Consider the following 18,335-nt stretch of genomic DNA (forward strand, 5'->3'; position numbering starts at 1 on the left):
AGAGAGAATATGGTCGAGTGACTATCACTTTCTATTGAGAAAGAGAGAGACAGTGCAGATGTGCCGATTATAACCTCTTTAATATGTAGGCCTATTAACCCACAATCAAATGTTATTTTATTTTATTTACTTGCATAATTGGGACATTATGTGTTTTTTAGTGTTTTCATATAGGCCTACATTTATTGCCAACATGAGACACCTCAACGCTATATTTAATTCATGAATCCAAACGTATATGGACTGCTTGCGTGCATGGACATCTTACAGGAGGCTACTGTATGTATGGCACCTACAGTAGGCTATTAGCAATTCTCAGTCTCTCTGTGTGCTGTGCTTTGGGGGCTTTAATCTTAAGTTTAACTATAAAAACTTCTAAATTAAACAAACTGTAATTAAATTATTTCACCATCATCTATCGAACTGTAGCTATACTTGGCATAATTTTAATATTCTTTAAGATGATCGGATCATCTGTGACATTATATTATGTACACATCGGGTTTTACCCATATGTTGCGTTGTCAGCAGCTTCCAATGCATAAAGTGAGAGGGAGAGGAAGAATGAGGGGGAGGAAGAGGGAGGGAGTGGGAGTTTCTTCATCTTATTTAAATATATACAAACTGTGAAATTAAACAAACATTCTGGTAGTTCATTTTCGTTCTTTTGAGCACAGTGGAAACAGCAACACAAAATGAAGCCGACGCATGGAGTCATATGAGCCGACGTTTCCTGACCGGACTGTCACAAGCGATTCGATAATCTTAAACATATATTAAAAATATGGCAAGTTCTCTAGATGATGCTGAGATATTTATTTCATTTTTATTTATTTAAAGTTTATTAAAGTTTAAATGAGATGAAGAAAGTCACTACTCACCACACATATCGTTGCGAAGGGTGTTACGACCGCCCCCAGGTCGCTCTTTCAAACGGCTGCGTAGAACAGTTGTGCGTATACAAATGCTTTCGGTAAACAGGTTTGCTGGAGGCCTTACGTGCTGTTTCCCGAAGCCAGTTAAGGCTGTGCTCTAGAGAATCTATACGCATGTGGTGTTTCCCAAAGCCAGCAAGGTCGCCAAATTGGCTGTGCACTGCGTCGCCAACTAAGGCTTTCTGGAAACGCTTTACCTGCTATGTGCGGCCTTAGTGGGCATGTGCGTATGCGCTGCACACCTGTGCAAGCTACGAACGACCCAAAATCCTGCAGGGAGGTGTTGCCGAGACTATGTTTTCACCCCTGTCCGTCCGCGTGTCCTTGTGTGTGTGTGTTCATACATCTGTCTGTGGACAGCTAATCTCCAGCACCGTTGAGCGATTGGCGATAAACACATTTTCTCACATTGGCCTGTTATATATGTATGTAGTATAAACATCACACAAATCGGTACACATTATGGGTGCCATTTTGAACTTCCTATTTTCCACCATGTAATATGACAGAATTTAAGAGGTGGAGGCGTGGCAAATGTCATTTTGCAATTATGAAGAAGGTAAAATGTGCTCTCCGACACCGTGGCATGCGCAAAACGGCCCTGAATTAGTCATGGGTGTGTTTAGTCACCTCCATCAACCCAATCAGCTTGGCGGGTGTCATTCCCTTTTATCAGCTGATCTCCGGTACGATATGCGCAAATTCGGCTTTGCTTTAATAGCGTGCGAGTGGTATTACATTTCTGCAGGCAGGCACCATAGACATGACATGACTTTGTCACATTTGGGTTAATTATTCCTATTGCACTACATGCTGTCTCCTTTGTCACAGCCATGATGTGCATAGCAGGAGTGGCCCGTTTTGGACAAAAGGCCTCAAATCCTGAACGCAGCGTGCCAGCGATTGGCTTTAAAAGTTTCCTGGAGGGATCCGTTTTGCACTAAATGCCACACGTCATGACGTCATGAATGCAGCACCCAATTGCTGAGAAATGTTTCCCACTAAGCCTAGGAAGAAGCTCCTCATGGTTATGCTACAACAGCCCACTTCACCTTTTAGCCTATAACTCTTGAACCGAATAGGTTGTACAAACAACATGTTTTTCCCCCTGGATTCCTTAGATACAATTTATAAGCCCTGTTTGTGCCATATTACATTTTCTGCCATCTTCAAAACACACTTTTTGTGACTACTTAAACTTATTTATTTTGACTTTTCAAGGTTTTAGAAAATATTGTCGATTCATGACGCAATGCGATGCGTTGTGAGCTTGTAGATAGGCAATTTATTTTACAACATTTTGTTCGCCTGATTCACTACTAATGATTTGACATAGAATCACTTGTGCATGGCATTTGCATATCAATAGGGCCCAGGTCAAGGTTCTCTGTATTGCTACATTGGTTTGTTGTGCTATTCGTAGTAAAACTGGTTGAAAGGTAATAATGACATCAGGACCCTGACATCCCAATGATGGGACAAGTGCTCACGTTGGCTGGTGAGTGAATTAGCGTGTTGATAGCTAAGAGGATGTGCTCGAGTGCTAACAGAGGCTGCTGTCACTGTGCGCTGCCTGGAAGTCCTCCTGACAATACATACATCACACAGGACAGTCCATGCCATGTCAGATTTCAAATGAACTGTAAAATGACCTGCAGATGACAAGCGTAGTTTCAGCCCCCTGCACCTTGGTGTGAATGAGTTTTAACCCTTTAGTTGGCAAGAAAGGGGAGAATAAAGCATAATCTATGATCCCAGTGTTTCCGGAATGTTTAAAAAGGTCAATATGCTGATATTTTTGACAGTGCTTGACCTTTTGTGAAAAAAGTAACACAACCATTGGAATTGAAATAACTTCTTTGTTTAGCTCTGGCACAGAATGTATCGTAGACAAAGCATGCTGTCTCCCCGCAGCATCTCCCCATGAGTGACTTGACTGTTAATCCGTCGTATTGATCTAATATCAAAAGGTGCTATTTAAATGCAGCGTAACTCCCTGGGAGCCATGATCTGTCAGTGGGCTCCGGAGTCTGGCTGAATAGCTAATGCCTGTTGGGTCTCTCTCTGTGTCCAGGTGGCCCAACATCTGGCCTCTACCTACGGAGGCAGGGCCTACGAAGTAGCCAAGATGGCCCACGTGACCGGGAAGCGATGGCCCATCGTTGGCAGGCGCCTTGTGTCAGAATTCCCTTACATCGAGAGCGAGGTTGGCAGTGTTAATCATGGAATATGTGAGTGATCTGCAGTTGGGAGTTCATGGAGGAGGTTGTCTGACTGTAGCGTCGTTTCTAGGTTCAATATGCCATAAAGGAGTATGCGTGCACACTGCACAGCTATTGACGTGATCGCACGGAGGACGCGACTGGGCTTCCTGAATGTCCAGGCAGCGGAGGAGGAATGGTCAAGCTCATGGGGAGGCAACTGGAATGGAGTGAACACATGAAGAAGGTAAACTTCACCAACATTGTTCATAAAGAAGACTGCTAAGTTCCAAATACAATAAGGACAGTTCTATCTAATTAAAGAATGACACCAAAACTTTTACATCTTTTGACACAATTTCTTCATCAAGATCACCATATAGGTAGGCTACAGTAGGATCAAAGTTGTAGTGCATGAATGGGGCTAAACAGTGCAATATTCCTCGCGTGCTCACATGCAATCGATGTGAAAGCTTCTCCCAACACCGACTTATACATTATTGTCTAAGTTAGAATGGATGTTTTTGACAACATTATTCCCACTGGCAGCATTCCTAATAACCCTGATTTCCCATCCAGCCATTGCTGTTCCAGCTCTGGTATTCTCGCACATGCATTAGATTGACCTCACATTAACCCACATACGTTTGATCTTTAAGAGCCATAAATTGGCTTTTGTCATTACCATAGGTTAATTACCGAGATTTGCTCTGTACTGTTGCTACACTGAGACTGCAATAATAAGCAACACACAAAAGCCATTCACGGTGCCTGCGTGAGCACTAAATAGGCATTGTTTTGATTTTTCTATTCCCGTCTGGAGCTTTGTTTGTATTGCTTTATTAATAGCATCTCACCTAGCAGTGCTTTTGGATGTCGTTCAATTCTGCCAAGTTGTAGATCGGACCTCACCCTTCCTGTCATTCTCCTAATAATATTTCTTAAATTCAGACTCGAATAATGGCCTCATATTCCTTACATCACCTTTGTGAGAAACAATTAAACAAACACGTACGTATTGTTTTGATATTTTCAAATGTTATAATGGGATTAACTCGAGCAAGGGCAGAGAAGGGGAAAGACGTGCAGCACTCGTCTGCAGCCTGAATTGAACCATGGATGGTCATGTGGTTGATGGTCAGCTACCGGCAGCGGTGTAAAGTAACTAAGTACATTTACTGAAATACTGTACTTATTAAGTACAATTTGGAGGTATTTGTTCTTTACTTGAGTATTTCCAATTTCCAATTATTTTACTTCTACTCCACTACATTTCAGAAGCAAATATTGTACTTTTACTCCATTACATTTATTTGAAAACTTTAAGGCCTCACTCAGACCTTTACTGCATTGCTGTATGCTTGTTGGATGAATGTTGTGTAGTGTCATGGCCGCCCCAATGCATTTCCAATGGGAGTCACATGGTTTGACACAACATTTGTGTTGTATGAGGGGGAGGGGCGCAGTCGAAACACAGCCGAAAGCCATACAACAGCTTGTAGTCCAAAATGTGGACTACAAACCATGTGACTTCCATTGGAAATGCATTGGGGCGGCCATGACACTACACAACATTCATCCAACAAGCATACAGCAATGCAGCAAAGGTCTGAGTGAGGGTGCACTCACACGGTTAATGCAATGTTCTGTGCTCGTTGGATGAATGTTGTGTTGTGTCATGGCCGCCCAATGCATTTCCAATGGAGGTCACATGGTTTGACACAACATAGGGGGAGGGGTCTGTTGTATGGCTTTCAGCTGTGTTTCGACTGCGCCCCTCCCCCTCATACAACACAATGTTGTGTCAAACCATGTGACCTCCATTGGAAATGCATTGGGGCGGCCATGACACTACACAACATTCATCCAACAAGCATAGAGCACTGCATTAACTGTGTGAGCTCAGCCTCAGGCCCAAAATGTAGTCCTCAAACCATGTGACTTCCATTGGAAATGCATTGGGGCGGCCATGACACTCACAGCATTCATACAACAAGCATGCAGCAATGCTGCAAAGGTCTGAGTGAGGCCTAAGTTACTACCAGTTACTTTGATTATTATTACAAAACATAGGCCTACATTAAACACTTCAGCCCAATATACATTTCGGCCATTTCAAAATAGCCGATCTACTGACAAATTCAATGCGTCGCATCGCGATTCGCAACGCATTGCTATTTTCAAAAAAATTGTAGACATTTGTAAACTTGAAATGAGACATTCTGCATAATGAATACTTTTACTTTTAGTACTTTAAGATCATTTTTATGCCAATACTTTTGTACTTTTACTTTTAGTACTCAAGTACATTTTGAATTCTGGACTTTTACATGTAACGGAGTAGTTCTACATTGCAGTTTTGATACTTTTACTTAACTGACCTGAGGGTCCATTTTCACAGAGAGAGCAAACAGACCGTGCTGTTCTTCTTTACTGAGGTTGCATGAAGGCACTTCATTGGATAATTACTTCATACAGATTATGAAATAAATTATATTACACTAGCGAACACTTGTTTGTCATTGGATCTGTTAACACTCCCTCCCAGGGTTTCTATATAAAATACATTGTAAGGGGTTTAGACCCCTTATCCCTAAACTTCTTTGCCTTTTTTTACTATTTTGCTAAACATTTTTGAATAGTTAAAATTGCCAGTCTACAAGCTCACAACGTGTCAATGTAGATTGGCTTGTTGAACTATTAAAAAATGTTTTTCAAAATAGTAAAAAAAGGCAAAGAAGTTTAGGGATAAGGGGTTTAGCGGTGACGAAAATGGAGCCCATATCTCTCAAACACCTCCGCTACCCGTTACATTATGCATAGGTGTGGTTTGGGCGTTACAATAATGAAACCAATCATCATGCTAGATGCCATTGTATAAATTAATGCGTACACAGATGCTTTTCCGGGTTTTAATGGGTTAAATAGGCTAGAACACCTTGGTGTAAAGTTGAATTGTGTGCTTATCCTACCTTGTTTCTGAGGATTACGCTGAGCTATGCCTTGTGCTTCTGTTGACAGGTACATGAAAAGGTTCCACAAGTTTGACAAAGAAAACAAGGGCTTAATCACGACAGAGGATGTTCAGAGAGTATTAGAGGTGAATAGTGTGTGTGTGTGCGCGCGCGCTCGCGCGTGCGTGCGTGTGTGTGCGCGCGTGTGGGTGTGTGCGTGTGGGATTATTAGCAGCTTGTATGTCTTCATGAGACGTAGAGGGGTTTCAGATTCCTCTCCTTTTAATAGAAGCATTGTGCATTGTGCCGATGAGCCTCTTTTAGCTCAGTAAGCTCAGTAACCATGACACTCAGACTCACACTGAGATGTTAGTTCTCGCCATGACTCTCATGCAATCACAAAGACAGTACATCACTCTGTTTTCATTAATACCAAACCATGCAAAATCAGCATTGTCATGTTTCCTATGGTCATGGAAAAAAATGAAAGAAATTGGGGAGAGGGTCAAGCAAATGTATTTTATTTTTTGTTGTCTAAGCTCTTAACATTACCTGTTACAACTACATTATGTGTTACACAATATTACTAGGAACTGACATAGACTGTAAAAATGAGTGGACAACGTCACGACCATAGGCCCTCATTTATCAATGCGATGTAAGCCCATTTTTGGGCGGAATCACCACAACCTTCGACATATCATTCCAGCTTGACTTTGAACTTGGGCGTACGCCACGCCAAATATCACGCCAGGTCGGGAGCTGTCGTAGGCTTTGTCCTACACCTGTTTTTGTCGTAGACAAGCGGAGCAGCATTGTCTGACCAGCTGACAGGCTGTACAGACATAAAATGTATATAAAACTAATAAATATTATGTGAAAAAAATATTTTGTAAAGGGCAGCATGTCATATGAAATTGGTAGGATATTTCCAATGTACAAGCAATTAAAATCGCTTAATTAAAAACAATGTTGAGTTAGATGCTTAAGCCATTTAAACAGTGTTTTGGATGAGCGCATACTGTACATGCCAGGATTCTGGGAGACCCTCGCGCAGCCTGTGCTATTTTCATGACATAGAGAGGCATTGGAGAGACTGTCTGGGAAGTCTCCCAACGTGGGTAGGCTACTGTAATCTACAGTAGGCCCATGTCTTTCTGGAGTTATGTGCAATCAACTCATCTCGTCCTCGTTTAAGGATAAACCCGAGGCATGTCAACTGTGCCGATCGGGAGACCGCATTGGGAGATATAATAACTGCGGTAACGCCATCCACCACTCGCGAACCCTCAGTAACGTGATCCCACAGGAGGCCTTTGCTGTGTTTCACCAGTTTCAATTGAAATGGTTCTCCACCCTCAGGGGGGCCTCCGAGCTCCGACTGACCGCCAGGGGTCAGTCAACCCCCCGCCACACTTGGCCCTCTCTCTCTCGCTGCCTTGCTCTCTCCCACGATGTTAAGTTACAACTATTTCCTGTTAATAACCTGGGTAAAATGCACAGCATTGGGAGGTAAAGGGGAGACACTTTATTGTGAAGGGACGACAGGATGAGGAGGTGTTGTTGCTGCGTAATTGTCGAGAGTAATGGCTGCGCGCAATACCGAACAGTCAAAACTATTTGTATCAATACGCCCGTATCAACAGAATAATTACAGTATGTCATAGGTATATGGGGGCCTCATATTTGGTCTTGAAACGGGGCTCAAGATTCCTAAGGGAATCCTTATGCTGAGGGCCATAGACATAGACCATAGATAGAGGTGAAAGGAACACTTGCAACTTGTTCCTGTTCGCAGATGACTCTCATGCTGGTCTCAGACAGGAACAAACTGCAAGTTGAAAAGGCCCTCAGCTCTGAACTCAGTAGAATCTGCACCTGGCTTGCTGATAACAAACTATCTTTACACCTGGGAAAAACTGAATCAATTTTCTTTGGATCAAATAGTAATCTCAGGAAAGCAGAAGGCTTCTTGGTTAGAGTGGGTGACAATATTATCACACGAAAAGATGAAATTACCTACCTAGATTTCCATCCTGGAGGCAAATCTTTCCAGTGATAAAATGGCCACCAATGTAATAAAAAAAAAAGTCAACCAAAGAACAAGATTCCTGTACAGGATCTTCTCACTGGTAAAAAAAAAAAAAAGAAGGCCCTAACAGAGTTCAGCATCTTGCAATGGGTCTGGTCCACAAGATTCGCTACACCACCAAGATAACCATGTACCTGTCTAAATACTTCCTTAATGTCGACGAAGTCCACACCCACAACACCAGAGGGAGTTCAACAAACCATGTGCAACTCAGATTCGGCACAAACAAGGGACTAAATGAATTTCGCTCCTATGCCACCAAAATGTGGAACGCCCTACCAACAGCCATGTGAATCCCTTGACTCCTTCAAAACCGCTCTCAAAGGGCACCTACGTCAGCTGCAATTCGAAACTGGCCCCCGTAAAGTCTGAGTCCCCCCCACCCAATTTCCCCCTACTATATATGTTTATGAGCGGTGCCTCCGCTCCATGTATGTATGTATGTATGTATGTATGTATGTATGTATGTATGTATGTATGTATGTATGTATGTCTCTTTGTCTGTGTGTGTGTCAATGTACATGTACTGTACATGTCAAACTGTACATGAGAAATAATTCCTAGTGGTGATGTTGTTGAATATTGTTAGAATTTATTTTATATGTAATCGATTTACAGTTAAATTAAACCACTCATTCATTGTTAGGGGACCACCTCAGGGACCCCACCTTGAAAAATAGTCCTGGAAATTGATCACCAAATCAAAGTGTTGGAGGAAACATTCAATGAGTGGGCTTCTCAAGGCACTGGGGTATAACAAATAGGACTGACGTTATATGATTTGGCCCACTCGTTAGTTCAAGCCCATTCTCATCAATTTGATTGGAAGTGTATGGATTACCTGTACACAGAGATTCAGCTAGTGACAGGCTGCTGTAAGAGAACACTCTTGCACTACTAATTGAGATGTGGGATTGCAGTGGCGTTTGTGTGGGAGTTTCTGTCAACACAATATCTAGATCAAATATGCTTCATCGCTGGCAAAAACTGAATTCACATCCTCATAAGAATCTCTTATCATCTCCGATAATTGTCTCCGTCAGACCGATAGGCATTGCAAAAACTATGTTTTTGCCCTTGTCCATCCGTCCGTCCGTCGGTCTGTCCTTCCATCTGTTACCAGCTAATCTCCGGCACCGTTGGCCCGGTCGCTACGAAACTGTGCGCACACACACTCCCTGGATGCCAAAGCCGAACCTCTGCCCCAAATTTTCCAGAACGGCCTGTTATAGCACCACCATGAGGCAGATTTTTGAGAAACATACTTTTTTATATTACTCCTACAGATTTTGTCCATACATCACGCAAATTAGTACACAGTATCTCTATAGTCATGTGATCAACACGGATCTGTCTGATTTTCCATATTCCATCTCATTGGCTAAGATTGGCTTCCAAAGTTTGCAGGATTGATTCGTTTTTAACAATATGCCTCAAATCATGAACCCAGCATGCGATTTACGTGACATTTTGCATGCACATTCTTACTAGGCCGAGGAACAAATCCCACCCTTTTCATATTGGCCTGTTAATGTGCCACCAGAATGTCGATTTGCAAATCATAAATGTCCAATTGTGAAAAGTGTAAGAAGAAATGACACGCTTTTCACAATGGCCTATTATAGTGCCACCAGGAGGCCACAATAACCTACCTGACCTGGCAGAGACCTGTGCTCAGAGGAGCACTTTTTATAGTCAACACCCTGAGCGGCATAAAGTTCTCCATCCTATCAAATAGTAGCGCAACATTCGATGTTGCGTCATTTCCGGTTGGGACGTCATCGAAATGTGCTCCGTTGCTGTAAATCGCTGGGCGCTCTGATTTAATGGTCCTAAATACCCCTGGGCGTTCGTGGTGTTAAATGTCTGTATTTTAAGCCACTTTGAACGTTGTTTATTTGACCTGGTGAGATGCATTCAGGAGGTATAATGTCAAGTCCCCCAGCCAGCTTCTAATCACATCCATGCCAGTCTTCATAATTCGATTTTAGAGTTGTTGGCTAAAGCCAGACCATAAGAGGATATGTTCCTTATTAAAAGCTTTTACATATTTATGCATCTAAATTTACAATTGAATACAGTAGAGCTGAAGACTTCCACTGTGAATATATTCTGTTCACAAAGTATGTTTTTAGTATGAGTATAATTTTATATGAGAATAGGGAATAAGTCTTAACCACTTAAACCCTATACTTAGTTGACTAGATTTCCAAGGGCTCTATACTAGCCCCGTCCTGTTTTCACTCTAGTCTACACTAAATATCTTTGCTGAAAATAGCAGATCTACAAGCTCACATTGGTCGTGTGTGATGCTAGGGTTCAAGTGGTTAATGACCCTTTTCTGTCTTTTCTACCAGAGCATTAGTGTTCAGATTGAAGAAAGCACTCCATGAGATCCTGAGTGAAGTTGACCTGAATAGAAATGGTCAAGTGGAACTGAATGAATTCTCAAAAGTAAGTTGTTTTTGTATTTTTAGAGGTTCAAACCCAAAGTTCCAAAACCCTATTGTTTTTGTGCTGATATTTTTGCTGCGGTTTTGCAAATTTCAAGACATCTTCACCAATGATAGGAAGTTGTGTGCATTACCGGTACTTGCACACAATAAGTGACCAGAATTGGCTTGAAGGTGTTGGAAACTGTCAAAGGTCTCTAGACCCCTCGTAGCTTTAACTTCTAAAAGCGTGTACATGTTGGCTTGAATCCCGAAGTGCTGCTTTGCAGCTATATTTATATATTAGCGTATGTCTACTGTATATTTTTCACTGAGAAAGAAAATGTTTGTGCGTGCAGCCGTGCATGCTGCCTTACTCTACTAATGCATGCATGAACCCCCTCACTCCGTCTCTATCTCTATCTCTCTCTCGTGCTCTCTTTTTCTCTCTTCCTCTGTCTCTCTCTCTCTCGTGCTCTCTTTTTCTCTCTTCCTCTGTCTCTCTCTCTCTCTCTCTCTCTCTCGTGCTCTCTTTTTCTCTCTTCCTCTGTCTGTCTCTCTCTCTCTCTCTCTCTCTCTCTCGTGCTCTCTTTTTCTCTCTTCCTCTGTCTGTCTCTCTCTCTCTCTCTCGTGCTCTTTTTCTCTCTTCCTCTGTCTCTGTCTCTCTCTCTCTATCTCTCTCTCGTGCTCTCTTTTTCTCTCTTCCTCTGTCTCTCTCTCTCTCTCTCTCTCTCTCGTGCTCTCTTTTTCTCTCTTCCTCTGTCTGTCTCTCTCTCTCTCTCTCTCGTGCTCTCTTTTTCTCTCTTCCTCTGTCTGTCTCTCTCTCTCTCTCTCTCGTGCTCTCTTTTTCTCTCTTCCTCTGTCTGTCTCTCTCGCTCTCTCTCTCTCTCGTGCTCTCTTTTTCTCTCTTCCTCTCTCTCTCTCTCTCTCGTGCTCTCTTCCTCTGTCTCTCTCTCTCACCCACCCACACAACGCCACACCTCCTCCGTCCCTCTTGACACTGGGCAGCCTTCTTGGGCTCTGTGACAATGATGAATGCAGAACATGAAACACATTAATGCAGGGGACTCTGGTCAATGTCAGGCCTTTCTTCACTGTGTCAAGTTAAACAAACAAGATCAAGCAAAAGGGAATGGTAATTGTCCCTCCAGAGATAAGACCCCTGCTACTGCAGGGGAGGTCATGGGAATCTCCACCCAAACCAAGAACCTGGGATGGATATTCCTTCAGAATTTCTGGCCACTGTCCATTGTCTGGTCCCTCTATGGATCTCCATTAGGTGTAGTATCTCTTTGAGAGGTGAATTATTACGACTATGCCCCTTTATTATACTAACCATAATGTCCTTTACCTACTTTACCTAGAATAAGCTGTCATTATAATAATTGGATATCATGTGTCTGCGAGAGGTCTGAAGCCTTATTGCTTTTTGGATGACATGTACTGTTGAAATCTGTCTAATTAGGAGGCACCAGGTGTTTTGATGGCAAAGCGCATCTACATCCTATCATTTGATGTTGCGCTGGCACTTTATAATTAGAACATGCCTTAAGACAGAACGATGTTCAGAAGATTTGTAGATATTTAGAGGTATAATTGTTCAATGGATTGCTCGTCCAAATAATTTCCCAGTTGGATCACAGATCACCATAGAACAGAGACATAGATAGGGTGGTCACAGATCACCATAGAACAGAGACATAGGGTGGTCACAGATCACCATAGAACAGAGACATAGGGTGGTCACAGATCACCATAGAACAGAGACATAGGGTGGTCCCAGATCACCATAGAACAGAGACATAGGGTGGTCACAGATCACCATAGAACAGAGACATAGGGTGGTCACAGATCACCATAGAACAGAGACATAGGGTGGTCCCAGATCACCATAGAACAGAGACAGGGTGGTCACAGATCACCATAGAACAGAGACATAGGGTGGTCCCAGATCACCATAGAACAGAGACATAGGGTGGTCACAGATCACCATAGAACAGAGACATAGGGTGGTCACAGATCACCATAGAACAGAGACATAGGGTGGTCACAGATCACCATAGAACAGAGACATAGGGTGGTCACAGTCAGATCACCATAGAACAGAGACATAGGGTGGTCACATATCACCATAGAACAGAGACATAGGGTGGTCACAGTCAGATCACCATAGAACAGAGACATAGGGTGGTCACAGATCACCATAGAACAGAGACATAGATAGGGTGGTCACAGATCACCATAGAACAGAGACATAGGGTGGTCACAGATCACCATAGAACAGAGACATAGGGTGGTCACAGATCACCATAGAACAGAGACATAGGGTGGTCACAGATCACCATAGAACAGAGACATAGGGTGGTCACAGATCACCATAGAACAGAGACATAGGGTGGTCACAGATCACCATAGAACAGAGACATAGGGTGGTCACAGATCTCCATAGAACAGAGACATAGGGTGGTCACAGATCACCATAGAACAGAGACATAGATAGGGTGGTCACAGATCACCATAGAACAGAGACATAGATAGGGTGGTCACAGATCACCATAGAACAGAGACATAGATAGGGTGGTCACAGATCACCATAGAACGGAGACATGTGGTGGTCCAGGAATGATGTATTTCTGTAGTCAGAAGCAGGACGTAAGGTCCTTCCTGATTTAGATTGATTGATTGAATACTTTATTAACAGTTTGCAAAAAGTACAGAGGTACAATTCCATACTTTTTCCAGACTCAAACTTCCGGTAATTGCAGTAGATTTGTCAGAACATATTTGACATCCGTGTACAAAAATCTAGATGTTTGTTAAGCACATGAACCGTGTTGTCCCTACTCTGGACACATTCCATATTATAACATTACATTACATATTATTATGACTCAGACATAACCATAAACAAACCCGATATGCCCATATACAGTACTGGTGGCATGACATAGACCATCAGACCATAACCAGACCAAACAAATCCGATACGTCCATATAGGATGGAGATCCGGTTGTCCAAAGTCACAGATTCAACCAATATGTCCATATGGTCATGTGCATACAGTAATTATGGGACTGACAGACTTCAAACTTAAAAGACTTAAAATAAACAAACAAATAAATAATCCCAAAAAGCCATGTGTCCATGTGCACGCGCGCGCACACGCGTGTGTGTGTGTGTGTGTGGTGCATGGACTTATGTGTGTTCCTTAGCTGATGAGTGCAGTGAATAAAGGCCAGGTGTCTGACAACCGCCTGGCCATGCTGATGAAGACAGCGGAGCAGAGTCTGGACCGGACTGGACCGCTGTCAGTGGACCACAGTGGGGGAGGGGTGTGAACGAGGCCTCTCCCTGGACCCGCTTAGCGCTGGACTGTTTTTGGGACCATAGACTGCAAGGTTGGGACAGACCGAGCCTGACTGGACTGGTCTCCCACATCCACTGTTTCTCAACATCATGTCCGGGGTAACACCAAGGGGGTCCAAATGGACCCTTGCAGGGCTGTCACGATTGTCACAGCCCTGTCACAAATTTACGTTGACGATTAATTGCGATAATTGCGATTAACGATGTATTTATTTATTTAATTGAACATTGGAACGCTACAATTTGTATTTCTGTTTGCCTTTGCCAAGCTTACAACACGTCACAAAGTGACTTGAAGTGACGTGACATTTCAAAGTAAAAAGTTCAGGCCTGTGTGTCCACAGTAAGGTGATGTTTTTAAATTGTGAATGGAGTCTCCAGGTGAAAGTATGAAGATGTTTCGACAATAGTTTTCTGTGGCTCTACTAAAGCAGCACCCCCACAATAAATCCATGCAGAGAATTCCATACCGATTTTGCAGATTTACCCTCTGTGCGGGTCAAACGCTAGATCTCTTCTTCAAACGCGCAAATTATTATATACAAGGAGTCTACACAATTAGAGAATGTAAAATAATTGTTATTTTGATCAACATTTCAATACAGCATGCAATTGTGGACAATTGCATGCTGTATTCGTTGTTTTTTTCCCGTTTTGGGTCTGTGAGGCAAAATCTCATCAGAATGGTGGTCCGTGGCTCCAATGCCAAATAAATAATGGGCATTGACATGAAAAGGGTTGAAAACCACTGCATTAGGCCACGGATTGCTGTTTGACGAGATTTGTTTAAATCTCCAGGACCCCAATCTGCAAAGTAAAACCCTCAGTGTTCATTTAACGCCTAGTCCAGACCAAAGACTTGCGATGGGAGGAAATAGTTTTATAACGTCACAGTTGTCCGAATTACCCCATTGTAGGTTGTCACACCACGGATCCGACTGACGTGCCCATATGAAGATCTCTGTCAGCCTTTGTCCTTTTCATGTCCATATATGATATAGATGTTTATCTTTATCTGTTGGTCCCTTTTATGCCAATATATGGAGATTGCTGATGTCATCAGTATATGCCCATATATGGGCATGCCCATGCTTGTCTAGTAATGGTCTTGGTTCTTAATGTCATTAACTGCAAAAGAGTGTGGTTGCATTATACTCCAGGAGTAAACAGTCATATAATTACCAGCTGGCTTAATTCAATTCAGGCCCTTAGGTCCACGGGTACAGTGACTGAGACTTAAATGTGTTACTGTTACCCATTCAATCAGCGGGTTTGCTCATGCAGGTCTACTCACGGCAGGCCACTGTTTAGTTGCGCTGCACTGTTATGCTCAAAGGAGTGGTGGCGTCCGGATTATTGTCTCCACCAGGCCGAAGGCATGGGGAGAGAATGTTTTGCACTCCGTCCGTCCTTGTGTGCGTGTGTGTGTGTGTGTGTGTGTGTGTGTGTGTCTCCGTCCGTCTGTTACCAGCTAATCTCCAGCACCCTTAACCCGGTCGATGCCAAAATTTGCACGCACACTCCCTAGATGCCAACGATGAACCTCTGACCCAAGTTTTCCAGAACGGCCTGTTATAGCGCCACCAGGGGTCCGACTTTTGAAAAACAAATTTTTTTGCTGTTACTCCTCCAGATTCTGTCCAAAAATCCCGCAAATCGTTACACAGTATCTCTATAGTCATGTGTTCAACGGATCTGTCCGATACTTCATATTCCATCCTAATTGGCTAACATTGGCTTTCAAAGTTTGCAGGATTGGCCCGTTTTGAACAAAAAGCCTCAAATCATGAATGCAGCGTGCAATTTACGTGAAATCTTTCACAGACTTTCCTACTAGGCTGAGGAATATATCCCACCCTTTTCACATTGGCCTGTTATAGCACCACCAACAGGTGGATTTTTGCAAAACACACTTTTGGAACAAAATGCTTCAAATCATCCAATTGCCATCCAAGGTGTAAGAAGAAATGGCACCCTTTTTACATTGGCCTATTAAAGCGCCACCAGGAGGCCACAACCTGACCTGCCCTGGTGGAGACCTGTGTCCCGAGGGGCACTTTATCTAGTTTGCACTGTTTCTCGTCTGTGAAATATTCCTACTGCGTACCGTACTCTGTGCCATTTTCCACATTTTAGAAAAATGTTGTGATACCGATTGTTCTTTTACCAAAGTTCTCATGGTCTGCATTTATGCAATGCGACTGCTGTACTCAATGCAAGGCGTAATTGGAAAAGGATCGTATCTTTTTCACTTATTGCCATCAACAGCTCTGCATTATCTTTCCCAAATGGACTCTAAATGCTAGATATTTATTGGATCAATTTAGTCAATGTCAACTGAGATACAAATCAGTCTTAAGTGTGTTTAAATATCCCAGAGTAGGTGGATGAGATTGGTTCTGAGCAATGTTATTGTCTTCTGTGGTTTTATTGTGCTGAATGGGATTAAGTGTTGTATTTGATGCTGGCTTTTAATTTCTGTATCTGTCTGCGCACTTGGTGTTTTTATTACTATTAATTTATTACTTGTGTTTTGTCTGCTTGGTCAGTTGCATTTATAGAGTAATAAGGGAATGTATTTAATGTGCCTTGCTTTCAGATGCAGTGTGTGAATTGAGAGCATGAATCAAGGAGGTTGATTAAACCATACTCTCCCAGGCTTTTAAGTGTGCTTAATTTCACACTATCTATAAATAAAGCAATTATTTTCTCATGCACACTGTTTAAAGTGAAGATTTCATATGTTTGAATCTGCTGTGAATGTTGTATACGAAGGCTGTTTCAAAGAGTTACTGCACATCTCTATGTAGTCCCTCTGTCTCCATGTTAATCCACTTATAATAAACTATGGCTTCATTCATTGTGGAAAAAAACAAAAAACTATCGCTGCCGTTTTGTTTTTATTAAGCTTAAATTATGAGGGAATTGTTTAGCCAAAATGCATTTGGAGAAAATGCAAGTGTTAAAGGCAGGGACTTCTAATGCATATTGTTGTTGTTGGGTTTAATCTACAAATTGTTGTGTCTAGCCATCTGGGTATTATGCAATGCTAACTCCGCAAAAGAATATAAACAGTGAAATTCTCAAGACTAAGTATGTGGGGGGGCTTATCCGAGCGTCTGCTGCCAGCTTTAGCACTTGAGGATACTTGATGTTGAATGGATTTACGCTTTTATTTATAATCTTCATTGTCTGTCGCATGCAGTCGGATAGTCTTGTCTCGATCCTGACAAAAGCAATGAAATGAAAAGTAAGCTGCTGCACTCACACCCTAACAATCTTTGGAGTTATTGTATATGCTGACCAGTGGTCTTAGTATTGTAAAGTCTGTTTTTCTTTGCGCATATCTTTATTAATAATTGTATTCATATTTTTCTTTCATTTCGATGAAGATTATGTTGAGTAAAACATGAACAGATATCTCTGGTTGTGCATACAGTGGAACATCTCCATTGTGTACACAATACAAATGGCACTTTGTGCAATCACATGTGCCTACTGGAGGATCTAAACTCATTGTAATTAGAAAATAATGGGCTAACGTTCATGGATGGGAGGTTTCTACTTAACATTTTCTCTCGTGGCAAATGGGCTAAAGTCAAAATTAACCTGGATAGGCCCGTCAGACCCCAATATAAAAGTTGATCTAGCCTGTTAAGGAAGGGTACTGTGCACACAGAGGTGTAATGGCCATGCTGCCTCTATTAAGGCTAACAGCTCCCTTCCCCTCCAAGGTGGTCATTTACTGATGCTGCTCATTCAGCCTAATCAATGGTTGAAGCTGCAGCCAACCATTAAATAAAAAAGGCTGGAGATGAGGTGCTTCTGATTGGGGTTAATTGGATGTAATTGGAATTTATACTATACAGTGGACGACTCATTAAGAACACATCGAAAACTAATGTCGTTTGAGCTCAGGTCATTTAACCATTTCTTGAATGAAAAAAAAATGTAAGGGCAGACATGAAAGAAAAGAGAAAATCCTAAAAAATAAATATAAATATTTGGCATAGCTGGCATTATGAAGACGTCTCCTTAACGCTATGGTACTCTCAACTTCCTGCACGCGTATGAAAGGCTGCACTGCCTGTCGAGTCGTGTCGAATGCTGCAAAAATAAAAAGAACACTTTCGCTACTCACCAATCAATACAAAGACGGTTTTATGGAGTTGAAATCCTACTTTCCCTAGTGGACGCACTCTGAGTCTGAGCCCCCTACCACACGTATAAAATGCATTTTTTGGCATACTATTTCACCTGAAGGAAAAATCTGATCAATGGGATTTTTCTATTGTCAAGATCTGTGGAGGGTGCAGTGGAGTAACTAAAACATTTTTTTTTTTCTTGCTGTGAA

The 18,335-nt window shown here is 42.3% G+C and overlaps 1 pseudogene across 1 annotated transcript in view; it reads left to right on the forward strand.

The window, feature by feature from the left end:
- Positions 1–13,953, forward strand: part of LOC306934883 (glycerol-3-phosphate dehydrogenase, mitochondrial-like) — a 33,818-nt pseudogene extending 19,865 nt beyond the window's left edge. The window contains exons 10-14 of the transcript in view: positions 3,010–3,141; positions 3,228–3,352; positions 6,133–6,236; positions 10,540–10,636; positions 13,828–13,953. The product of the transcript in view is annotated as a glycerol-3-phosphate dehydrogenase, mitochondrial-like (transcript). The remainder of the gene's footprint in view (positions 1–3,009; positions 3,142–3,227; positions 3,353–6,132; positions 6,237–10,539; positions 10,637–13,827) is intronic.
- Positions 13,954–18,335: the final 4,382 nt, after the last annotated feature.

The sequence above is a fragment of the Electrona antarctica genome (genome assembly GCF_951216825.1).
Source record: "Electrona antarctica genome assembly, chromosome: 13".
In the NCBI taxonomy this organism is placed as follows: domain Eukaryota; kingdom Metazoa; phylum Chordata; class Actinopteri; order Myctophiformes; family Myctophidae; genus Electrona; species Electrona antarctica.